The sequence below is a fragment of the Desmodus rotundus genome, chromosome 13, assembly GCF_022682495.2.
Source record: "Desmodus rotundus isolate HL8 chromosome 13, HLdesRot8A.1, whole genome shotgun sequence".
NCBI classification, from domain to species: Eukaryota; Metazoa; Chordata; class Mammalia; order Chiroptera; family Phyllostomidae; genus Desmodus; species Desmodus rotundus.
In genome coordinates this window covers 67123437-67150970 of record NC_071399.1, presented here as the reverse complement: position 1 = coordinate 67150970, position 27534 = coordinate 67123437, and the positions used below count along the sequence as shown (strand labels likewise).

General features: G+C 34.6%; 1 pseudogene; it reads left to right on the top strand.

Moving 5' to 3' along the window:
- The first annotated feature begins 1944 nt into the window (after positions 1-1944).
- On the top strand, positions 1945-18851 carry LOC112310388 (rac GTPase-activating protein 1 pseudogene; annotated as a pseudogene).
- Positions 18852-27534: the final 8683 nt, after the last annotated feature.

The window sequence follows — 27534 nt, the reverse complement described above, 5'->3', positions numbered from 1 at the left end:
ATATTATCACTGTCAGCTAAATGAATAGGTAAGTGAAATAAATGAGATCTGAAATTAGAGGTGAACAGGGATTCTATAACTTAAATTTTCAAAGGCAGAACAATGCCAAGGGTAAAATTATTTATGAATGCTACATTGTTTTACCATCCAAAGCATAGAAACAATTTTCAGATAATTTATATCTTCACTCTTCTGTAATATTTATGCAGTTTGGGAGCTGAGAGGGTTTGTTCTTAGTGATTTAACACTCTTGTTTTTTTCTTTTCTGTGACTGCGAAACAACAAACATAAGCTATGGTAAGATCGGAGCATTTTTGGATCAGCATATCTGAATAGGCCTATCAATCAATCATGTTTTCTTATCAGTTACACCAATTGTTTTTCATTGTATATGAAGGAAAATAAATTATACCATCTGGATTTCTCTGAACAGAATAAACTTACAGAGTAGTTTAAAATACAGTTTATAGTTTGATGCTTTCCACAGCAGTAATCTGAGATAGCATCCTACTCGTATTTTAAACTGCAACTCTGGCAGAGAAGGATTAATCATCATTACCAAAGTTACATGTAAATAAGTTAGCATCTTCTCCAAGGGTCCTTAACCATGATGTCATTTATTAGTCCTACTATCTTGTCCCAAAGCCTTCAAACACTTGCTCAGCCTCATGCGTTATGGAAGACCCCTATGTCCTAATACTTCAGTTTAAAAAAAAAAAAAAAACTTAAAAAAAAATCATGTCTCCTAAATCTTGTTATAGAAAAAAAATAGTTCCATGTTTTCCATTTTTATGTCAATTTGTACAACCCTATATGTGAGAGCCAATGTTTCTTTTTGCCATGGAGTGACAAGCACTATGACCCAACAGGTCTGCTGCCCCTGCAATATCTAAGATTAAACCAAATTGTAATGACAAGTGATTTGTGCAGAAACACTTAGACTAATGAAAGAAGCTTGTATCAAACCTGTAGAGTGCGATTCCTAAGAGAGTTGTTGCCAACCTTTTATCCAAACACCTCCCCTCTCACTAACTCTGGCTGCTCAGCTCTTCTTCTGTTAAGTGCATGAGTTTCCCCCACTTGGCTGTGCCCTTCAGGAGTCCTCACCTCCTTAACTGTGCTGAGTTACTGGAAATACTGTACTCAGAAAAGTCCCCTTCTCTCTCCTTCTGTTGTTTTCATACTAAATTCTAACCTGGATTTTAAAGTGAACTGATTAAAACCCAGTGACCTTAAACACAAGGGAGAGAATAGAATAGAAGAAACATCAGATAACCCAAAGGGGATCAATTTCTATCTGTTTTTAAGCGTATTAACACTGTGGGGCCTGCCTTCTCCCACATTAATGTCCCTGCTGGGATGTGCTGCAGGGACCAGCGGGAGTGTTTCTCTTCAACAGCTTTTGTCTTTGGGCACCTTCTTCCCCATCTGGAATACCTCCCACCTTCAGAGGCTATCATACTACTTCCTGTTCAATTCCCTTCAGCTTTTCTGTACCTCGCTGAACACTTATTCCTTATTTCTTCCAGAAATCCAAAGTTAGTTTGGCCTAAAAAAAATCCCCCATCATATTTAGGACATAATTCTCAACTTTAAAACTAAAAGTTCTGAAAACTTTTTCAAAAAAGTTCTCAAACTTTAGTTTAAATCATTTGCATTCTCTATCCTTCAATTGTTCTGAATTCTCCCATTAAAATAACAAAATAAACCTGCCTGCAAACAAAAATAATGTCTTTTCCATTTTTTTCTTACCTCCTTAGCACGAAGCACATAATTTTCCTTCAATTAAAATTACTTTCTTTCTGATATATTCAATGTAAAAACACTCATGCAATGTATAAGATCTGTCCAGAAAAAGTCCAGCCGTTGTTAATGTAATGAGAATGGTTTGTGCAACGTCGATGTAACCTGGCAGCCAAGAAGAGCGGACTGAAATGTGTACGCATGAACAATGACAACGTCACTGTACTTGTCAGTGGGGTGGTAGATGCCCTTGACGTGTACTCTGTGTCCATCTCATTAAAAAAAACTGAGCAAGTGGAACAACGAATCTGCATCAAATTTTGCATTAAGCTTGAATATTCCTCCATGGAAACCATTCAGGTGATTCAGAAGGCTTTCAGAAATGATGCAATAAGTGCAGTGCAAATAAAAGGGTGGCACAAACACTTCAAAGATGGTTGAGAATCTGTTGAAAGCGATCCATGTTCTGGAAGGCCTGCAATAAGCAGAACCCCTGAGAATGTTTAATATGTACAGCCTGCAATCAACAAAAGATCAGCAACTGACAGTGTGAGAACTAGAAGCTGATCTTGGGATTCCAAAAACTACTATGTCCAAGATTTTGATGCAAGATCTTGGCATGAAACAAGTCATGGAAAACTTCATTCTGCAGGTTCTCCTACCAGAGCAGAAGGAATATCGTGCTGCAGTTGCTAATGCTTGATTTAAACTGCTACCAATGAGCCACACTTCCTCCAGAAGGTCATGACTGGGGATGAATCATGGCTTTAGGGCTCTGACCTGGAAACTAAGGCCTAGTTGTCCCAATGGAAGTTGCCTGGCTGGTTCTCCACGCCCAAAGACGGTGTGACAAAGTCGCAGCAAGATAAAGACCATGTTAACTGCGCTTGTTATTGGAAAGGTGTTGTCCACCAAGTACGCCCCTCCAAGGAGAGCTGTGTGAGGTACCAAGGTACCTACTTTGAAGGGGACTGTCACTGTCCTATGTATAATGTTTCTTGTATCTTTTATCTTCAATAAATGTCTCTATTTTTCATATTGTATGGCTGGATACTTTCTTGATGGGCCTTGTAAAACAAAAGATATACCAACAAACAAGTAATTCTTAGCAAAAGAAAATGAGTAAAGTTCTTACAAAAAAGTACATGTTAGCTCACACAACTGTGCAGTTTGTAAGTAAATCTGAATATCCTTGGATCATATTATGGCTTTGGATCACATTAAACAGGATTGAATTATAAAAGATGCCCAGTGATCTCATCAAACATATTTGTATTTATTTTACATTCTGTTTATTTATTTTCTTTTACTCTTTATATAGGATGGTTCCTGGGACTGGGTTCAGTGCAGTATCATGACAGTGATATAACAAATAATACCTAGGCCAGAACGTCTAACCCAAGATCCTACAGAACAAGCCTTGAAGAAGCAGAATCTGGGACATGATTTAAAAACCTCTGTTCTTGTTTATTTATTTTAAGGTAGTTTACATATTCTTATTAAAGAACTTGAGTAGGGATAATATCATTCTCCTTCAAATATGTATTTTTTGATTAAGTGAAGTTACATATAGAATTCTTCATATGTGGTATAAAAAGGTGTTATGACAGCATTTATTTAAAATGCTTAACCAAGTTTGAACAAAACTTAACCCTAAGATAGTGTTTATTAGATTAGTATTGTTAGTGTGCATCTTTTTAATGTGTTTGCTTATCTAAAAATTTGTGTTTTGTAAAATGATAATGCACTATAGAGTCGGTCCCTCAAAGAACATCAAATGTAAGCATGAATATCAATGAGATAACAAGTACATTTAAAAAAATTTGATCAAGTCCTCTTAATTTTGTACAGAGCTTCATTTTAAGTGTCCTAAATATCATTACTTGATAGAGAAAATATTAGTTGTTTGATTCTGGGAGTGTCTGTTTATATAATCTTTCTTCTACTTTGCTTTACAATAATTTTCTGCCAATTTAATATACAAAAAATCGTGTTACATATAATTCACAATGATTTTTGAAGGTAGAGCCTATAAGAAAGGAGAACAATAATTTTAGAGAGAAAAATGCAATTCCTTGGGCCTACTAATAATGCTTTTCAATTTTGCTACTACAATGAAAATTCCAACCCACACTCAATAAAAGTTGTCCTTGAAGTAGCCCTTCACTGTAACAGATGACACTCTATTTGGTCATTTCTAAGCAAGATGTCAATTTATCTCCCAAAGGAAGAGAATGCTGACAACATAGAAAGCATGCAAGTCAAGTACTTATGAATCAAACACAAACTATGAAGTGGAACGAAGGTGCTTCAAGGTGCTCATTTGAAACCACTGTCACTTAACCCAGCAAAAGCACTGTCTGAGATTTCTTGTGAGCTCTCACTACTACACAACTGATAGTTAAGTATATTTATAAGCAGGGTGAACCATATTTATTGACTTGAAAACAGAGGACCAGGAAATGCCCAGGGTTTATGGAGATGATGTAGTCAGCTCTGCAGTTATCTCATAATTAGCCAAAGTCTGGGAGGCATTTACTGTTACCTCTCACCCACCCTGGGACCTCCCTCCCAAAGGCAGAGAAACAAAGTGTAGAATAAACAGTTTAAAAATATTCCCTAACCTTTCCTAATATTTATTACTTGGCATGACTAATGGGAAAAATAACTTATGCACATAACATTTTCTTTGTACAGGATTACGGAGTGTAATTCTGCCCCTGGTACAAGTAGGCAGAGCACCTTGGCCTGGCAACCACGCTCACTGCGTTCCCATTTCAAAAACGGACGATCAGGGGCTTCGTGCTTTTCAATTTTTGCTCTTATTCTTATTTAGCCTCATCTCTCCTCTCAACCTAAAATTCTCCCTCAAGTAAATGTAAATATATATGTAGCAGAATATATTGAAATAATTTAAGCTACAGCAAATTGTCATTTTGGATATATTTATCTATCCCTATCCATATCTATCATCTCTCTATTTATCTATCTATCATGTCTACTATAAGGTGATTTTTTCCTCTGAATATCTTAATAGCCACTTAAGGAATACCTCTAAACTAAGCTCCTTCATTTATGTGTATATTGTAATAAGTTCAGAATATGTTATTGTGTTATCTTGCTGTACTAGGAGGAGACCAGTTGTGACAAAATTAAGGAATAACAGAAACAGACAATGTTGATGTTTAATTCAAGCATGTGTTCATTTTCTTCTCCTTTAAAAAAACTATTTATTTAAAACTAAAGAATTTAATTAACAAAATCACATATCAAAAGAGGACACAATTTACTAAAGGATGCCAAAAACATAAAAATCAATTTATTGTTTACAAGTCTATCTTTTCAAAGATCCATAATTTGAAGCAAATGTGGTGTAAATATAACTAGTCATCCCAGACTTCTGTCCCCATTATTGAAAACAAGTTTTGTTTTCCATAAGTGCAGTAATATGCTGAAAAATATAAACACAAACTCATCCAGAAAGTAATTTAACTTTCCTAAGAATACTGCTTTAAGTTTCTTGTCTTTCTTCCATAGATAGGGTGTCATTTTACCTTAGTTGATTAAGTCGAACCAGATGCAGCATTTTACTGGTAGATTTTTAAGCATAACAGTGAGTTAATTATTTGATTGAGAAGTCTCCCATTAAATAATTCCAAAATAGTCACTACTACATGCAACTGTCTCCTTTCATGGGGACCACAGTGGTAAATGAAAGTAACTGTCACTCCGTTGTAATTCTTATCACTGACTATTACACTCTATTATAAGAATTTAGTCCTCTAATCTGTCGACATCATTGCTCTGAAGTTGAAAATAATCATGTCGATATAATTACCTTAGGCCTCTGTGCTACAACACTTAGTTTTCCTGCATACATAGTAATTTATTAAGGTGGATAAATATTATATTTACTAAACTAGAAAATGACATAAAATATTATTAATATTAATTTTCATTAATGCAGTTAGCATAAATGTCACAATTATACCTTGAGATTACTTATATTTATATTTTCTTCCTGTTACTATAAATCAAGATTACGTAGCAAACTATAGTATGACTAGGTTTATGAGGTGATTATTTGTTTTAATTAAAGTTACCGATCACTTAAAACAATTAGATTATTTATTTACTTACTAAGGTTATTTTCCTTGCTATTGTTAATTATAATTACTAATCTACAGTATTGGTAGATTAGAATCATTCATCGTTTTTTAAAATTAGGATTTTTCTGATCATCCATGATATAATTATTTATTTAAATATTTTGAGTTACATAAACATCAGAATATTCATATTACCTTGTTTTTAGTCATGCCAAATATAACAACATAATGCATGTTGAGCATACAATCTCCAAATACCACCAATATGTAGTGAAATTTAATATCAATCTGAAATTCACTTATGAAAACACTGTACTCATTCATTCTTCACTGAATAACCAAGGATCATGAACAATGCAATTGCTAAGAGCAGAATTAATCAAGTTAAAGTTCAGGAATAGAATTTGTTTTAACAGTTTTGTTATAGAGAAGGTCTTCCACTTGATAACTCTACTTTAAAATGAAAACAGACTGATGCCTTCCTATATGTTTAGATTAAGCACGTTATTTTCACCTTGACACATCCAAAATAAGAACATTTTTCAACGGCAGCATAGATTGTTTACACATCAGCTGTAACTATTAGAGTTAGTGTCCTCTGTGCACATTGAAGACGATTAATTTCTCGATGAGTGGAAAGGTAATGTTTTTCACTGACTTGAAAGGACAGATGCAATAATATTTTTTTCAACAAACTGACTTTGCCCTCGTGAACCTGGTTTGAGGAAGTGATGACTGAAGTAGTCTTTAATAGATTTGCGTATGGACACCATCAGCCAGTTAGACCTTGGGAAAATATCCTCTGCTCGTTTGTACTTGACAAGCATTTGACAATTGACCTGAAGAGTCCCTTCCTATTGGTGTTTTCATCCATATGTTTGCAGAAGATTATGACTGCAAAACAGAAGTAATAAAGGCCACTCTCTAAATTGTACCTCTTGTTTACATTTACCCGACTTTCCTTTTCTTAGAGAAATGTAGAAGTCAGCTACTTCGTATTTCCCCCCCACCACCATTGCCATTTGTGTGTCAGTGAACTGAATGCAGCATTTCATTGGTAGATTTTTAAGCATAGCAGTTAGCGATAGTGTACAATTTTCAATTATTTGATTGAGAAGTCTCCCGCTAAGTAATTTCTAAATAGTCTATACTACATGGAACTGCCTCCTTTCATGGGGACTTTAAGAGTAAAAGAAAGTAACTGTCACTCCACTGTAATTCTTATCACTGATAACTATTTAGGGATAGTTTAGAACAAGAATTACAAGGTGCATATCATGTTGCAGAAAACATCACAAATGCATGGCCATGCAATTAAAAAATTGGAAAGGTCTCTACAACTTTAGAAAACTTCAGAAATTAAATCTTTCTAAGCCTGTCATTTAGAACAAGAGTCTTCTGAATGCCTAATTACCTGATAATATTGAAAGCTCCTAAGACTGTAAATGTTCTATTGGATGCCTGCCCAAAATCAGCAGGGGGTTGCTCCTTAAAGTCATATTAGAGTGTATGTGAAATACAATTCATCAGCAATACACTATTTTGATTTTCTGGTGCATGGAAGCAATGAACTCTAAAATCTGGAATCAGAAAAGAGATAAAGATTATTAGAGAGTTATATTATTTCATATCAAAGTCATCTTAGTTCATGTTTCACCAATAAAATGATGTCAAGGGTATCTGTGTGATGTGGATATTTTAATGCTGAAATTTAGGAACTATGTGCTCATCAGTAAATGAACTGGAGGCAAAAAAAAAAAAGATAGACTCCATTCTTTGTCATGGGTGCAAATAAAGTTTTACGGGTCATGCAGTAGTGCAAAGCCTTAGTACAATGAGCATAGAGATTATGCCTAATATTTCTCTCTATTTTGTCCTTTCAATTTTCTGAGATGAATCTTTGTTCTATTTTCTCTTGCTTACCTGGAAAACCTCCTATAATCCTTTGTAATTCAGGTTAAATATTTGTTTGTTATTAAAACATTTCTAGGAGCCCCAAAGAAGTGTTAAATGCTATTTTAAGTATTATTGTATTAAAGCTATGACTATGTATTTTTAACTTTGAATTCTCCAGTATTAAGTGCACATGTAAGTGCATACATTCACACCCACACACACACCTCAACTTTGTGTTAATAGTATGGTAAATAATAGAGATATGTGCATGTGGAGGTGAGAACCAATAGAGACTGTTAGACTCTCCATCTTATGGTAACTCAGTAGTTACATTAATCTCTCTATCTGTGTGTAAACATCCACACTACATCTACAATAGCCCTGGCTGGTGTGACTCAGTGGATTGAGTCCTGTTGAGTCCTGGCCTGTGAACCAAAGTGTCGTCAGTTCGATTCCCATTCTAGGGCATATGCCTGGGTTTCAGGCCAGGGGGGTACATAAGAGGCAATCACACATTGATGTTTGTCCCTCTCTTTCTCCCTTCCTTCCCCTCTCTAAAAAAATAACTAAAATCTTTACAAAGATAAAATAAATTTTAAAAAATCTCTTAAAAAATCAACATCGTACTTAGGCCCCATGGAATATGACAATCCAGGTACAAACAAAAAAGTACTTACCTTCCCCTAAAGGTGTGCATGGGGTCATATCAGTTATTATACTCTTTTTGGAAGGAAGTTAATTTCTTTTCTAGATTAAATGCAATGCTAACTAGGTATTCTGTAAAGATTAAATATAATATTTTAGCATCATTACAAGACCTCCCCATTTTATTACCATCCAACTGAGTCAGTTCTGGCTCACTTTCTTCTATGGTAATGGAACAGTAGTCTGTTTTCACCAGATCTACAATTTTTATGTACTAATAATTCAGTAATAGACTCCCCATCTAGGGTCTATGGTTTCTAATTTAGAAATGCAGGGTTTTAGAAGGGAATTATAAGGATTTGTGACCTTTAGGTAGATAATAAAGATAGCAAGGAATCTTTCATAACCCTTATGTCAGAAAGAGATTTTCTGGTTGTTATATATGCAAAGCCAAACTTACACCATTTGGACAACAAAGTTAACACTGATCTAATTTTGAATTAATTTTTATGTTTTCACACACTGATGGATTTGGTGTTTGGGTAGGCTCCAACAAAGACAAGACTATTGAGACAAAAAGAAATATTAAAGAGCACAGTCCCCTTTTATCATTATAAAAAGTGCAGCAGAAAGATCAGCAGTTAATAAAAGGGTGCATTTGCCAGAAGACATAAAACACTCAGATCAGACAGTCCACCCGTCAGGGTGACTACCACTTCCGGTAACAATAAGTCTTAAACATGTCGAATTTCAACACAAGAGTGATCTTACTCTTGCCCAGGTAAAAATAGTGAGCAGAAAAATAGGTCCAGAGTAGCTCTTCTCCACAGAGTCCTTCTGTGCACCCCGCTACTTGGTGGAGCCTCTGCTATCTTCAGCATGTGACATTCAGGTCTCCATAGTCTTCTCCATCCCATAGAACTGCATTTGTACTGGGTTGGCCATTTTTTTTTTTCTCCCATAAGATGGCTCTTGTAGCACCTAGTTGTCTTTAACTTCATTTGAAACAATTTTGTTAGATTGTATTGTCATATCAGTGTGCATTTCGAAAAAAAATGTCAAAATTGGTGAAATTTTTGTGACCATTTTAATATTGAAAATGGAAGAAAATAAGCAACATTTTTAGTATATTGTGCTTTATGATTTCAAGAAAGGTAAAAATACAACTGAAACACACACGAAAATGATTTGTGCAGTGTATGGGGAAGGTGTTGTGACAGATCGAAGGTGTCAAAGTGGTTTGTGAGGTTTCATGCTGGAGATTTCTTGCTGGACGATGCTCCGTGTTCGCGTAGAACAGTTGAAGTTGATAGCAATAACACTGAGACATTATTTGAGAATAATACCATGCAGGAGATAGCCGACATACTCAAAATATCCAAATCAATACATATATTGGTGAGAATGGAAAATGTGTCTTTTATTTTATGGAAAAAAACCATACAGACTTTTAGGCCAACCCAAAAGATCAGAGAAAAATTCACTTTCATGAGTGGGGGCTGAAGGCATCTACCCAGGTAGAACAAGAAGATAATGGAGCCTGGAACTTCAATCCTGGCAAAAAATCAGGATGAAACAGGTCTCACACCCACTGAAGACCAGAGGTTAATGCACTGTTGGCGAAGTCTGGGACTGTTACTCTGTTTGCCCACAGTAAAGGAAAGCAAAAGGAAAGTAAGTCTGTCCTCAGACTTTGGTCCATAATTCATGATTTGCTTTTAGAAAGAGAAGAAAATAGAAGTAATTTTATGGCCCAAAGCTTGTGTGTGTCTGCACTACGAAGATTACTATGCAGTCCCCTTGAGAGTATCCTCAAGCAGTTTGGCCTCTGAGTTGTGATCCGTATGAAGGAGCTGGCATGTGAGACAACTATAAACATTTTGGAAAAAATGAGTAAGTGAGGAAAAGAAAAACTCATATGAAATGTGAGCCCTGAGAACAAAATTACAGTGTACAAAAAGGAACTCAAAGCCATGGAGAAAAGCACATAAATCTGGAACAGACAGATGACTTGAAAATAACAGAGTGCTAAGAAAATATTAAAGTGTGTGTATTTTTAATGCTCAGAGTGACTATGAATAAAATAACATCCATAAAACAAGATCAGAAGATAAGAAAAAGGAACAAAATAAAAACTATGAAAGTAGGGAAATGCAATTATTAAAATTAAAAGAAAAATGTAAATGGTAGTCTGGGAAAAAGGAAAGACTGAATCAATATATAACATGGTGACTATAGTTGATAATGCTATTGTATAATTGAGGTAATAGATGTGTTAATTAACTTGATGGGGGAATCATTTCACAATGTATATGTATATCAAATCATTACATTATACACTTTAAATATCTTACACTATTTATCAATTATACCTTATAATTATATTTGTTAATTATACCTATAGGTATGTATATACCTACACTTTATTTGTCAAGTATATCTCAATAAAGCTGAAAAATATCAAACAAAGAAACAAAAAAGAATTGAAATAGTCATCCAAGACATTGTGAAATAAAAAACATAAAAGATAGTTTGAGTAATTCTGAATTATATTTAGTGGAAGTTTCCATAAAATAAAGTGAAATAATTGGGAGAGAATTCAAATTCACATAAGCAATGATTCAAATTTTCTCTAATTGACAAAAAATATACATTAGTATAAAATAAATTCCACTGCTGAATGACACAAATGTAAGGGCAAAAAATAATAGCTGGAAAAAGTAAGTTATAAGATAAAATTTCAAGGAAAATGGCAAAATATTAAAAACTATTAGAATTTAAAAATCTATAATCTGATGTAGAGGTTTTTATAAGGAAAAATAGATACAATGTCACTGTAGTGAAAGAAAACAAATCCCAGGCTTTACCCCATATCCAGCTGAACTAATATTTTACTGAGGAAAAAAGTTTTCACTGATAGAGGTTATTATTCCAGACATTTTCTCAAAATTTACAGTGATATACTGGATAATAAACAAATGAATATTTTAAAAAGTAAGGAGCAAAAACTAATGGTGAGCAAAAGCATAAATAAAACATGTCAATATATCAGATTAAGTATGGGCAGTTTATAAATTAAAAAGCCATTTTTGTTTGTTTTAAAATAAAGTAGAAATAGAATTTTACAAAAAAACCCAGCCGATTGTGGGGGGGGTAGTTCGAAAAATTTGATAACATGCTAACCTCTTTAATGTGGATGGGTTGGGAAAATATTAAAAAAATTAAATGAGCATGTTAAAAATGTAAGGAAAATTACTATAAGAATATACATAAAACATTATAGATTGCCAGCACAGTAAAAATGAAAACAGAAAAAAAGATTAATTTTTAATCTAACAGATGGCAGAAAAAAGTATAAAGAGAAGTTCTTAATTGTGTTTTGCTTTCTTTGGACAAAAACTGTGCATTTTTATCAAGTTAAGGATATCACCATGTCAATAATGGAAGAGTTATTAAAGGAATTTTTAATAGCATAATAATTATTATAGAAATCAAAAACATACTTATAAACTAAGATGAGTATAAAACCAGTAATTTGTTAGAGGAAAATTGTACTAAGTTAATTTTCAAATAATATTTTGGGAAAAAAGGCAATCTGGAATTAACTGTAACATATGTGGGAAAATGCTGTAAGTAATAGTTGACCACAAGCTAAATAATCATTCATAAATGTTTTTAAAGAAATAACTATGTGATGAGCTATGTAAAATGTAAATTAACAAAAGATTCATAACATTTTTTCAGCTCTTAAAATGATTCAGGAGCTAGACCAAACATTTCATATATTATAATTAGCTCATTCAGTACTAACAGCAATTCTATGACACTTGTGATATTATAATAATAATTATTATTCTTATTTTGCAGAGGAAAAACCCCAAGTCATAATGTTTAAAAGGAACCTAATCAAGGTACACAAATATTAGATGAAGAAACCAAGAATCGAACTTAGGCAGATGGGTTCCGAAGTGTTCAACCTAATGCACATGGCTCTTACTGCCGTATCCCTCATTAATTACCAGGCTCCAGCATCTTCGCTTTTAACCACTACTATACAATCTTTCCGTGTATAATGTCATTTTTCTTTACTAGGAATACAATGTGCCAATTGAGTGGATTGTGGTAGATTAAAATGTTCACTTTTTGTCTGCTCTTCCCCCAAAAGGTGAGATCTATAGCCTTTCCTGTGAAATCTTGTACAGTCCAGAGGCTTGCTTTGACCAATAAAATGTACCTTCTTGAAATGCTAAGACACTTACTGTGCAAGTAAGCACAGTTTATCCTTGAAGATGAGAAATCATGCAAAGAGAGACATCACATGGACAAAGAACAGGCAGCCATCCAGCAAACGAGCCCGGGACACTAAGTGAAGTCATCTAGGACCATCCAGCCCCAGGTAACTGTAACTGCATAGTACTATGCGCAAGATCAATAGAAGATCTACCCAGCTGAGCCCAGCTTACCAAACTGGGAACTGCTAGAAATATGAACAATCAAATGGTGGTCATTTAGAGCTACTAAGTTTTGAGGTGGCTTGTAATGCAGAAAATTCTTCCTGAAAATTTCATGAAGCCTTCTATGATTTTGTTAATCAGATACACCTTGAGTATAGAGTCTATTTCTGAATTCCCAATTGCAACATATCTTTGACAAGATATATCTAAAGGATGATAACTATAATGATGACATATGCATATACATCTGAAGATAAAAAGATAATAGCTGCTCTAAACTATTAGCATAGATTCAGAAACTCCTGAAAGCACGATCCAAGACTTTGCCTCCAGAAATAAATGTTTTATTCTACCCAGATGGGCAACTGTATGTAGCTGTCAGAATTCTTCATTATGATACTCTGACTGGTAGATCGTGGCTGCAATGAGAGGAATGTGCCTGAACAGTAACTCATTGATATGATATACAGAGTGTATAATTGGAGAGAAATGCCAGAGATTGGTTAAATGAATTAAAATGGACAGAGCTGTCTTCAACTTTATCTTTTATAGTGAAGTGTACCCATCCAGAGAGGAGACTTGCAAGCTCTGCTTGAGACGGAGCCTCACAGCCCAAAGCAACTCCAGGTCAGTGTATTGCATCACCTTTATGTGTCATTCAATGGAAGTAACGTAAGTTGAGGGACACAACATTTCTTGTGAATCTTCCTGAATTCTAATTTATTATCACCTGATGTTGAATCCATGATGGTGCCATAGGCAGACTGGGGGAAGAAGTGGAATTGACACAAAGATTTCTACTCGATATAACAAAAGATTAATAAGGTAAGAGACAGGATGGGGGGAAAGAAAAGAACTGATAAGACTTTAACCACTGGTGGCCAATCCGTTCGTTTGTGGTCTGAGATGGTGAAAATTTTGCCGTGGAAGTTCTAAGATGTAAATTTTACTATAGTTAAATAGGGGAATAAAAGAGTCAAATAGTGAAAATGACTCCCCCACAAAAAATAAAGTGACTATAGCTGACTGCATTGGCAACAATGAAACCAGTAACTTGATATTTAACAGAAAATAAATTAAGATCAGCATTTTAAAAATATGATTCATATTAATGTTTTAATACTCTTTTGAAAATTAACATCTAATAGTTTGATGCTTAGATATTACAGAATAAAGAGGTCTATTTGGGCCGATTATATACCTAAAATCAATTGTGATTTTGTCATTCAACCCATTAATGACAAAATACAGCAGTTCTCTCCTCCCCAAGGTAGTAAAAGCTAGAGTCAAGTGAGTGTTCACAAAAAAATGAGAATTGTCTTGTTTCCTATTCCATGTTAAAATAAAACATGCCTGTTGAACAACAAGATACTAAGAGTGGCAACCCCCTTAATTTCTTCTGTGGTAATTAAAACAGAATGGACCCTAGTTACATGCTTATCCCCCAAATAATGCTATGTATAATAATTCAGAAAAATGCCAATCTTTCCTGTTCAAAAGACAAAAGAGAATTATAATATAATAGTGGATTAACTTCCTCAGTTACCTTCCATGGAGTTTGCAAGTATGTAAAATATTCGAGCAATTAAAGAAAATGCAAAAAAAGGAAACTGAGCTTAAGGGTAATGGCTGAAAAAAAGATTAAGTCAGGTAGAGTCATTGTACTATATATTTTAAAAGGGGAGGACATTAAAATAGAAAAAAATAGACTCGTTACCAGAAACCATCTATTTTACAAGTCATCTCCTTCAAAGAATCTTGTCACATTTGATTTATCCTCACTGAGATGAATTTAAAGTAGATAGAATGAAAGAACTAAATAGGAGAGGTAAAACATGGTGCAACATTTATGTCATCTATGCAGTATGGTTTAGACTAGGGGCTTGTCAATGCGTCTTCCTCCATTATCTGTAAGACTGTGAGTTTTTCTTGGATTTGCTGGACACCCTGTCATACCCCAGGCCTGTAATACCCCAGCATTCCTGCCTGTGAGAATGAAAAGGCATTGCAGGGACTTCAGTGGGACTGGGGATTTATGAGATGCTTCTCGTAAGACACTCAGTTAATGAAATTATTCATGAATGAAATAAAATTTCCGATCAAAATATCAGAAGCTAAAATGTATTTACCTAAATCCATGTTTACAATGAATGTGACATAAATGGCAAACATTACTGTTACCTTCTTTAGGTCAAGTTTCAGCCAAGTCTGTCCTCATTCAGAATAAACTAGATAATCAAAGTGAAACTTCCTGGGTCTGTTTTGCAGTGAGTATTAGGCAACAGAATTTTTAAGGGACAGTAGAAAGTTTCTGCTCTGACTTAAAAAAATGATAAAAGTGGAGTAATAATATCAACGCACCCCATAACAATTCGAGTTTGACTAATGAGAAAGGTAAGAGGGTCATTGAGATTGATGGTAAATTAACAAGGAATGAATAATGCAGTGTCTGATATAAATTATCCAAAAGATGCAAGAGGCTAATGGAGATTGGTGTAATGCAATTGATTGGACTAGAACTTTGTTTCCATACTTACAGCAGAAGAAAATCAAACTCCTGTTTGCCTTTATGTGGGTTGAAATTCAATATATGTTTACCACATTATCTAAGGTATTAAAGTTCTACCAAGTACTAATACTTTTGTGGGCATAATATCAGTGAAGAACAAGCTGAATATTTGTCTTGTGGACATTATATTAATAGCAGAATGGGAAAAGGAACAAAAAAAAAGACTGACAACAAACGTTACCTGTAAGTGTTATGAGAATGGATGATAAATTTTGAAAATTCAAAATTGGCTTACTTCATGAAATTTTGGGAGTCATTTGACTGGTGCCTCAGAGATCTTTCCAAAACTAGAACTAAATTAAAATTTCTGAAAAACTTGAATATGAAGAAGTCAGCATTTAGTGGATATATTTCATTCTGTATTATGCACCTTCCTAACTTTTTAGAATCATTATTGCCTATTTAAAACAGGCAGAGTGAAAGAAGAACTAAGTGACTAGGCAAAAGACAATTCAAATGGACACCCAAACCAAGCTCTTAATGTGGGATATGAATAAGTGCTGTAGCACAGGACTTGTCCTGGACCACTGGGACCATAATATCCAAATGGACATATGATATTAGACATTTGACTAACTCAGCTCTATGCTCATTGGACTTGGTAAGAGAAGTCAGACCATGCTTTCATTACAAGGTAGTTACAGGTTAATAGGATTAAAGACCTAAAAGCAACCAAATGTCACTGCCATCTATGCAATGCTCTTTTCAGTAGAAACTATTCATTTGGTATTGGGATCTAGTAGAAATAGCATGCAACACTGAAGACATATAGGATATAATGATGAATTTGCTCTCTTAAGTATCTTGCAAGAGATTTGTGGATGGGAAAATGTTAGAAAAATTTGGGTAAAGTGCATCAGCAGACAAAAATATAAACTCTGAACCTGTGATGGAGACAATTGAGGCTCTAATGAGGAGGCCCCCCAAGAGTTTATTTATCAAGTAAAAATAGTGTGTGTGTGTCTACTGTATATAAATGCATATATATACACAAATGTACATACTACGCACCGTAGGTATTTTCCCAGGAGAATCATCATGTAACTCATTTGCATGACAATCAAACAACCTAAGGACTTTTTCCTCCCATACCCATGGGCGAATGGCATGACCATATGACTCTCTGTTTGAGAAAATAATGCAAGCAGCATGATGCATTTATGGCAACTCTCAGAAGAATGTGACTTTCAGGAATTCAGCTGGTAGAGGAAAAACTCTTGGAAAAAGTAGGAAAGGGCAAATATGTACAGTAGTCTTAATTACTTGCAATAGTACATGTAGCTTTTGAACAAGAACTAGAAGCTTATTCTAAAGGGATCTATGTGGATTTCTCCAAGTTGTTACACCGTCGTGATAGTCTACCTATGTGCTTAGTTCATTGGGTCATACACAACTGGAACATTAAAAATACCCTCATGTGGAGATCTGTAACTTAGGAAGGACTGCTAGAATTCCAAAAAATGAATAAGAGGTAGTATGTGTTGGATGGTCCTAAAAAACCTAACAGAAAATTTTGAAGGGACCAAAATGGAATGTTTAAGAATATATTTGAGGAAGGCTAACTGGGTGTGGCCTGGTGGACCCAGCTAAGTGGGTTCTGGGGGCTACATGACAAGAAAGATGCTATGATGCTAAGGACTTTGAGGATTTCTGTAAAAAGTGGTAGAGAACAGAGCATGAGCTGGGGAAATCCAAGAATCTTTTGGTAAAAGCAGGGACTGAGCATGGTGCTCTGTATATTAAGCTGAAGCATGAGTGCATGCATTCAAGTGGACGTAGCAGTGAAGCAGAGACAGTGAGCTGAGGCTGACTGTGAAAAGCTGAAAAGACGGATTCAGATGATCCGAGAGATGCTCATGTACGATACTGGAAGCATTCAACTAAGCGAAGAGAAAAAATCAACTCTGGCTTTTCTCAACAGAGGCCAACCATCCATCGGCTATGCTGAGCATAAAAAGACTGTTAACCATTGATGAATCCAGTTCTATTTTATCAGGTATCAGCTTTGACAAGATGGATGAATCGCTGGATTGGGATTCTTCTTTGGGAAAGACTTTCAAACTAAAGAGGAGAGAAAAGAGGCACTCCACAACCAACAGGTTATTGATAGTCTCTCAGAACCTATCAAGAAAGCTCATTCCATTGGTTCCACAGTAGACCAGGATTCACTGTATGAGTCCATACTTGCAAAAACTACAGTAACTCTTCCCAATGATGGCAGACCCTTTGAAATTGCATCCACTATTGAAACTGTGCCATAATGGACAAGAAGCTAAAACAAAGTAGGTACTTGACAACCTTGGAATAGTGACTCCACCTTCAGCAGCAGGCAGCAGGAGCCATGAACTGAGACAGACAGCTGCAGTACTCCAGAGAGTAATGGAGAGATGCATCTGCGTGACTTTGTCTCAAAGACTGTTCTAAAACCTGAATCTTGTATTCCATGTGGAAAGCGGATAAGGCTTGGCAAGCTGTTTACGAAGTATTGAGACTGTTGTGTGGTCTCTCATCCACACTGCCAGGACCACTGTCCCCTTCCCTGCATTTCTACCCTGATAGGAACAAGTGTTAAGATTGGAAAGGGAACGTTAGCATATTATGTGTCCCAGACTTCCCCAGTAATCCTCTCTGTTTTTGTCCACTGAACAAATGAGAGTGAGTGGAGAGTGTTGACCAAGACAGGTTTGTATCAGATCTCGGGATCTGACCTGACAGTAAAGATCTGAAAGAGGAATTTAAACTGTACCCCTCTTCAGCAAAGCGGATGACATCCATGCTATGCGTAGCCTCCTGAAAGACTTCCTTTGAAAGCTTAAACAACCCCTCCTGACCTTTTGGCTAAACAAAATCTTTATGGAAGCCACAGAAGTCACAGATGAGGACAACAGAATAGTTGACATGTACCAGATAGCTGGTGAGCTGCCCAGGACAACAGAGACATCTTAGCCTTCCTCATGATTCACTTATAGGAGTGGCTCAGAGCCCAAACATTAAAATGGATATTGCCAATCTAGCTAAAGTCTTTGTCCCTACAATAGTTGACCATGCTGTGCCCAATCCAGATCCAATGACAATGTTACAGGACATCAAGCATCACTCCAAGATGGTAGAATGCTTGCTTTCACTGCCCCTGGAATACTGGAGTCAGTTCATGATGGTGGAGTGAGAGAATATTAACCTCATGAATGTCATTAAAAACTCAAGTGCCTTTTCAACACCATAGGCACCAGCTTTTTGGTTGAGTTTACTGGGGCCTGTGATCACTCCTGAGCTTCAGCTTCTCAAGACTCCTTCACCCAGCCCCTAACACAGAGAGTCTGCTTCACCCTCACCAGGAACATCCCCAGATTTTGGAGCAAAGGCAAGTCTACCACCAACCCAGGATGACAAGGCAACTTTTTGCTTCTCCAGTGCCCATGTGAAGTCATTTACTGACTGCAAGGAAAGGCACACCTTTACTCCCTGTTTTGCAGCCTCCTGTACTCATTACTATTCTTAGTATTCTTGAAGCTTTTAATCAAGTTTAACTGTGCATGGGTATTTCCACTTCACAAATTTCTGTTTCTGTTCTACTGTAGCATCTCATGGAGCCAAGAGCTTGTTTCAGTTTGTTGGCTCCTACTGAGAGAGACAATGGGCATATGACATTATCTCTAAGACTTTAAGCCTTGCAGCACTTATTCCAAAAGAATTCTGATTGCCTAGGCCTTAAGTTGGTCTGAGTATGTTTGGTATAAAGGATTTTTTTAATTACAAATCAAAGAATGTAAACAAATGAAGGAAAAGACTTTGATGCAGTTAACAGTCTTTGCCAATTTTGGGATTGAAGACTCTATCTGAAATCCTCCACTTAATCCAGGTAGAAAGAATCAGGGTAAATCTGGGAATAAATAAAAACAAGGGAAGTGGTAACTTAGTATAAAAGCACTTGGAAGTGAGTGATAACAACAGAAAAAACCTGATAATATTTGCTCCCTCAAGAGCATCTTAAGTCAAGAGAATGACCAAAGAAAGTTTTGATTTCCTAGGGAAGGCCACCAGCACTATTGCCTTCTGAAAAATGTCCATTGCACTGGAAATGAGGTAGCAACTTTACCAAAAAATTCTTCCTGTGTTATCTGGAAGAAAAAAAAGTAATGCAGCACTCTTTCGTGACCCTACTGAATTTTGATCATTTGGGCCATTCTTTTAGTTAAAGGTTTGTAGACTGTGGTCGCTGGCCAACTCCTTATGTGATAATCTCAAGGACATACTACTTTTGAACTGTGCAGATCTTAAGTGTACAATGTTTGATCATCTGTGAATTGTTAAATAACTGCAGACCAGGCTGACACACTGCTGAAGCAGTTGATAGAATTTGAGGGGTGTTGCATTGCTGTGGCTTGCTTGGCATGCCAGAGCTTGTGTTCTACTGATCCATATACTAAGTGGAAATGAGATGAACTCGAGAGTGGGACTTGAGACAAGGTTGATGACAAGGAGGGGGGCTAATATAAGGATGATGCAGGATCCACACTCACTGAGATTCTCTTTTAGAGCTCCAAAGAAACCCTATTTAGCTGTTCTTATCATACACATAGACTGTGTAGATTTTAGGAGTATAATATGTGAATTAATAACTTTCTCATAACACAGTAACATCTGTATGTGAGATACAACTTTTCTAGATTACACTCATGCTCCACAGCAGCAATGACAAGTGTAGTGGTAAAGTCAGCACTAACCCCAATGGTCTCAAAAGGATTCAGGAACCATTGATTTTTAACTAGGTGTTTAGAGCCAAACTAAAATAGCATTTTTGGGAGCATGCCACAAATTTGAGAAGTACCTATTATCTTATACAGAAGTTTTAAAGGGATTACTTTGGCAAGAAACTAGCCAAATTTGGTGACACTTGGAAAAGTGTGTGGAGCACTTATATCCATAAAATGATAAGGCAATTTTCCTGAGTGACACTTTAGGAGAAGGTGTGACCCCTTACTTAGGATGGGCTGGCTGTCTTGTATGCTGCTAACCATGGAGTCAAATATGTTGTGAAGAGAATAGCTGAGTATGATGGAAGTCCAGCATAAAGGAACTTACTCATGGAAATAAATAGTTTGAAAAGCCCAAATTATGAAGGGTGCCACAGAGAAGCATTGATTAGGAAAGGTTTCCTTTTAATACAATTGGAGGAAACAAGGCAAATACAATTTGCAGTAAGTCATAATAATAGGAAATGGATGGACCATAGTACACAGTGATATTTAAAATTCAACATATGACAAAGCTGACTGTAGCTGGGTTATGAATGGAGCATAGACTTGGTAGGTCTAAAAATGAGTGAACTTTAATATGAACTTTAAAATGAATGAATTTTAATAACTACTTCTTCTATTGGAAATCAGATACCATTGATATGTTGCAAATATATATTTGGTGTACAAAATATTACTTTAATAACACATCTGGTATTTGTTGATTGTTTGAAAGATACTGAGTAGAAAAGGATATACTCCAATAAGAAATCACAGAATGGAACATTATTTGGAAAAATTTTAATTCCTCAATTGATGTATGTCCCATGGAAATTGTCTTGACTGAAAAGAAGTACATTTATTTTCAGAATAATTATATATATATATGTGTCTCTCACATTTATTTTTGAGAAGCACAACTAGTGATTAATGAAGAGATAAAAAGTAAATCAAATTGATTAAAAATATTAAAAACATGAAAAGATATGATCAATACTAACATATCTAGTCAATTATGCTAACACTCACTGAATTTTACATATTCTACTGGCTATAGAAAAAATCTTTTCTGTCTGCAGTATCAAAAATATTTCTTTCAAAAGGGATATAAAGGGTGTTAAAAGTACCTATGATTGTACTCAGTACTCAAAGGTAGACTGTCGTTAAAGACTTAAGAGTGGGTCTGAATTCATATTCCATACTCTGGAACAGTTAAGAATATGATTCTGGATTTACTTTCTTGCAGCTCTGCCCCCGGGAATGTGTTGGAAATCTAAGCAATGATGTACCAAGCATATTTTACATGCTTATCAGAATTGTTCATTGCCAAACTCCATGGGTAAGTTGTCACTGCCCTGGAGATGATGCAAGTTGACACAGGTGCCTGGAAGAACTTCATGGGGAAACGGTGTGAAAGACAGGTGAGGAATGAGAGTGGTCGTTTCCCTGAATGGCTGCACGCTCTGAAGATTCTTTTGCACTCAAACGTGCCGTGTGTAGTGAGGACCCTAGAGAGCCTTGACTATTTTGAAATCCATGGGAATAAATGCTGTCTTGTTGTGTGATGTATTGTCGTATTCTGTTTTTCAAATGAACAAGAAAGTGAGGAAAGACAGGTAGAAGGCACAATCTTTTTTAACCTAATTTTAGAGGTGACATTCCATAATTTTGCCATATCTGTTTGTTAGAAGTGAGTCATTAGATCCAACTCACAATCAAAGAGAGAGAATTATTTAAGGGTTTGAATACTAGAGGGGCAGTCACAGGGAACCAGCTTAGAGGTCGCCCGCCATACTTATGAGAGAAAATATTTGAGCAACAAGTTAACATTTGTATGGAAGTGAGTTCATACAACTTCTGAGTTATTTTCAGTTTTACATTTCTATAATTTTGTAATTTAATTGTGAAATTAGAGAAATTGTAAGAACATTTTTAATATATATTGAAGAATTGAAGGATTTTTATATTTTAGGTTAATTTTCTCTTACTAATAAAACAGACTCAGAAGATAAAAATTCAAAATACTTAGTCAAAATTCAGACTATTTTTATAATTTTTAAGTACTTAACCTCCTTTATCTTTTATAAATTTATTTTAAATAAAATTTATAAAAGCTCTCTATTTAGATTTTAAATATTATCATGTATTATCAATTTTTTGCCCAAATCTATCTGTTTGAAAAGTTTTTCTTTTAAATGAAATTTTCATAAGCATGGCAAATATTTTTCCTTAACTGATTTCATGAGGGTAGAATTAAGATAATTTTGTAATTACAAAATATTTTACATTTACCTTTAGCTATCTGCAGTTTACAAAGTTTAAATGAAAGCCCTGAGATTCTGGTGTAATTCTTAAGTGAATGTCACATCAATTTATACTTGTTCAAAATAACTTGTTCAGATATATTTTATATCTGTCCTTCTTGTATATAATTGTGGACTTTTATTGCTTAAGCTAGGATAATCTTGAAAGAAATGAAGTAAGCATTTCTTTTTTTTAAATATATTTATTGATTATGCTATAAGTAAGCATTTCTTAACGCTAAGTGACTATTTAGTTTTTCAAATACCAGATTTTTCCAAACTGAAATTTTAACTTTTTAAAATTATAATACACAACATTAAGTTGTATTAGTAATAATACAAACACATAGAAACATTTTTCTTTTAAATATATAGAAAAGTGATTGAAATATATGTGAGGTTGCAATACCTGTGATTATTTTGGAACTCTATGGAAAGATGCCGAATATATATATATATATATATATACACACACACACACATCTAAAATACTCTAAATTGACTTTTCAATATCCATCAAAACTGATGGCTCAGTTACAGATATCTGAATAACTGGTTTAGGACAAATATTCTGAATGACCTTATACTAATAAAGTAAATAACATAAGCCATTTCGCCTCTATTGATGTACCCAGGATACGAGAAAGTGAAAGTCACAGTCGTGGTGCCCAGACTGTTTCCCTTACATACAAATATATCCCAAAGCTTTAAAAAATACCTCTCTGCTTTTCTAAGCCTTTTCAGTACAAAGTAAGCATCTGTGTGATTGGTTGCTGGGTTAAGAGGTTGCATAGATTACGAGATCATGCTACATTTTACATCCAAATTAATGTCACAACTGTAACAAATTGGGATGCTCAGCTATTGTCAAACAATATAGGGCCAAGGTTGGCAAATTAGTTAGTATTAGCATATAGACCTTTTGGCAGGAAAGGAAAGCTCTTTACTTGAAGTGGGGCATTCTACAGAATTTGTCAACTAGAATCTGCCACTGATCTCATTATCTCATTTGTCTTATTTAAGCTAAATTGGCAGTAATGTCTTCATGGCAAATGTTTATTTTTACAAATGAGCAACAAAGCAGAATATGGGAAAAACAACACTAAAACAGCTTTACTGCAAGTTTGTAAGGTCTTTCTGGAGCTGGAATATTGATCTGTAGCTATAGAAAATTTTCTTTACCCCTTCGCTTTGTTTTATATTTAAATCTGTAGCTATTAGGACACCTAACACAAGACTTAGAATTCCTTAAATCCATTGAACAAAAGTTCATTGAGCATTAAGAATGTGAAAGATTTATTTTTGATACTGGATAAGTTAAGGGAGAAAAGCTTATTTTCCATTTTGATTATTTTAGTATTATAAGTCAGAATTTCCTTACACGATCTAGTTTGGCCTAATCATATACCTTATGCACCTATATATCTATATATTTCCAAAAAAGCACACATACACACAAACACACATATATATGTATACACGCATATGATCTCACTATAACATGATTTGTTTTGATCAATAAATGTAAGACAGCTTATGTCATTTAGCTTGTGAACAAGGAATCTTAGAAAATTTAGTAATAGAAGGACACTATTTCCTTTGCATGGGGACATTAAACACAGACTTACATGAGCACATGTACATACAGCCTCAGAATAGTATGGCATGTGTATAAGATGTGTAAGCAATTTATTAATAATATGTATGTAAGCTGTCTAATACTTTTGTTAAGACTAGATCAGCTAGGTTATACTATATGTAAAAAATAAAATCATATTGAATTTCTAGCAAAAAATAATTTAAAAATATGTTGGTTGATGCATTTAGAAAACCATATGCAGAAAAAATAGTAAGTGCTACATCATATGAATTTTTATAGAATGATTTAGTTCCATAATCTTATATTAAGTCATATTTTTGAAATTACAGCTTAAGATCTACCAGACAAGTACTGCTGTGCTCCGTACCCTGAATTTTTATAGACTTCATAATTATGGATCCTGAAAGAATTCTCTGTTCAAATTTATGGACAAATTGTGGACAAATAGAAACTCCTTGCAAAAACAAAATAATGAATAGCTTTTTACGAAAATCAGTAGTAACAAAAAATAAGAATATTAGTCACTCTCTGTTTTTTATTTTAAATGTGATTATTGAAATATTGTAAGGAAATTCACAATCCACAGTTTGATTTGATACACAAGAAGCACCTTGATCTTTTGTCACAGATATTAATTCATATTGCTTCTTCCTCAGGTTATAAATGAATAAACATCAAAATTCCATTTGCTTCAATGTCGCCAACAAGAATAGCACATCACTTATGTATTATAGTGAAGAATCCATGTTGAAAATGCTAGTAGATTAAATACTGGCCTTAGTGGTTATGAGTGAAAATATTTTAAATAAATTATTTTCCACATTTCCCAGAAAATGTACTTCCAAGTACACAAGAAGTAAATCATTTGTAATTATTAAGACATTTAAATCTAAAATCACATTTTTTTGCCTATTAGTATGGAAATTTATTTTTATTTAAAAATACAATTTGTTTATAGTTCACATGAAGACAGAATGAGTAAATTTGGCGGGGTTACACTCTGGTCTGATCCTTGAGGTCCGATCAAAACATGTGGGTAAACACTGAATTGTGCAGAGTATCCTGCTTTATACAAAATCTGACAGTGCTTTATTGAGGTGTAATTGACAAATAAAAAATGTATATATTTAAGGTGCACAGCATGATAAGTTGATAGCATTTTCTTATTTCTGACATAACAAGATGTTCCAGGATCATCTCATGTTTTCCCTACCCACCCTTGAATCAGCCATTTACCCAAGGGTCAACTTGTATCTTCTTAGCTTATTTACTTTAAGCACAATTCCCCCAAAATGAAATGTAAGATATAAGAAAATCAATGGATATTTACTGGTTAATGAGCATGAAGTTGATTTTACTAAGAGGAGAATACCTTCTGTAACACAGAAAAATGATGGAAATATGTTATTTATTGAAAAAATATAAATAAGTGAGAACATTAATTAATGGAGCTCAGTTAATGGAGTTCAGCATTTTGGTAGACATTTTTAGAGTTAGAAATTTGAAAGTGAATTATGTTTTGAAGAATAAGAATACTACTACTAATAATTAGCAATTAGTTTTGAGAAAGAAATATACTTAGTTTTGAGGGTGAAGCAAAATTAGGTTTACACTTGTGAGTATGCAAAACAGAGTTTATTATTCTTTTTTAAAAATTTTATTGATTTATTTGTAGAGAGGGAAAGGGAGGGAAAAGAGAGAGAGAGAAACATCAATGCATGCTTGCCTCTCTCTCATCCCCCAGCGGGGACCTGGCCCACAACCCAGGCATGTGGCTGGCACTCAATCCACTGAGCCACACCACCAGGGCCAGAGTTTATTCCTGTATTGTTATGTATTAACTTTTGTATTATTTTCCATATGAACAACTGTAAACCTACTTTGTCCCACCCTGTATAGCTCCTTGTCTTTATCAACACTATGCATAGCACTGTGGTACAGAATACTGCCATCCTAAATGTTCAATCTAAAAGCTACTATGAACTCTTTTTAACCTCACAAAAACCAAGGAGAAAACTATATCCTAAAAATATGTAGTATATTCAAAAAGGATAACTATTGGTGAATATCAATTACAATCTGGCAAACTCCCAATAAGCAGTACTACTGAAATAAGATTTGGGACATGAAAGTGAATTGCTGAAACCTATTTTGTAAGCTTTAATTATTTAAAATAACTTGGAAGTAGGATAAAATTACCCTTTTACAAATGGAATTCACTTTTTAACTACCAAATAAATCAATATTTACAAAATGCAAACATATTTGTCTTTATTCTAATATAAAACAATTGCTATAAAATATCTAAAATAGATAGAGATAAAAATCATATTTTTAAAAAAATGTGGCAGTATATGCAATAGAGAAGTAGAATTTCTTTGAAGTCCAAACAAACTGGGGAAAAACGTTAGGAAAAGAAGTGGTTGCTGAAGCTGGTATGTATCTGAAATGTGTACCGTCTGCGGGAGCGTGCCGAGAGTCCGTGAACCTGTACTCTGCAGGCTGGGAAACTCTATAGGAATTCACCCCACATAAAGTCAGGATTGGATAAAGACTTACTCAAATAAGAAAAAGAGTAACTAAATAATAGTTTTGAAGACAGAAAATAAGGAAAATTTATTTTTCATGGTCCAGGCTCTTGGTAGAAGTAAAATAGAAATTACTTCCCATGAGATTTTTATGGCAACTGTCTAGATACGGGAATTCAATTTACACCATTTGTCTGGTTAAAAAAAATACAAAAAAACTTGAATGTATTTCCTGGATTTGTATTTCCTTTGGGTCTCAAGCAAACAAAAAAATCATCTACTGTAGGGAAATGACCCTAGAGCCAGGTTTCATAAAAATGCCACAGAGGGTTATAAAAATATATACACCCCAATTAAATTTAATAAAATATTACAAGAAACAAGACTCCATGAATGATATTCATCAGGGAAAATTAAAAAATACTAGATACATAAAAATTACATATTAGAATTATTACATTTTACAGTAGGCTGGTTAATGGCTCCCAAATATGTTGACATCCAAATCCCTGAAGCCTGTGAATATGTCATCTTACCTGGTAAAAGAGGTTCAAGAGGTGTGATTAAGTTAAATGTTTTAATATAGAGACATTATGCTGAATTCTCTTGTGTTCACTATATCCTTCTAAGATCTAGTAGAGCTATGGTCCGGGAGAAAGCAATGTGATGACAAAAAGCAGAGACTAAAGTGACGCAGCAATGAGTTAAAGTATAGAGGAATGCCAGCAGCCTGTAAAAGCTTAAAAAGTCAAGGAACACATTCTACTCTAGAGTCCTCAAAAACAACCAGACCTGATAACATCTTCACGTTAGCCCATTAAGAACTCATTTTTTCACTTCTGACCTTCACATGACATCCTCACCCAAGGATGTGTTTTATTGATTTGAGAAAGACAGCAAGGAGAGAGAGAAAGAGAGAGAGGGAGAGAGGTTGAGAGAGAGAAAGCAACG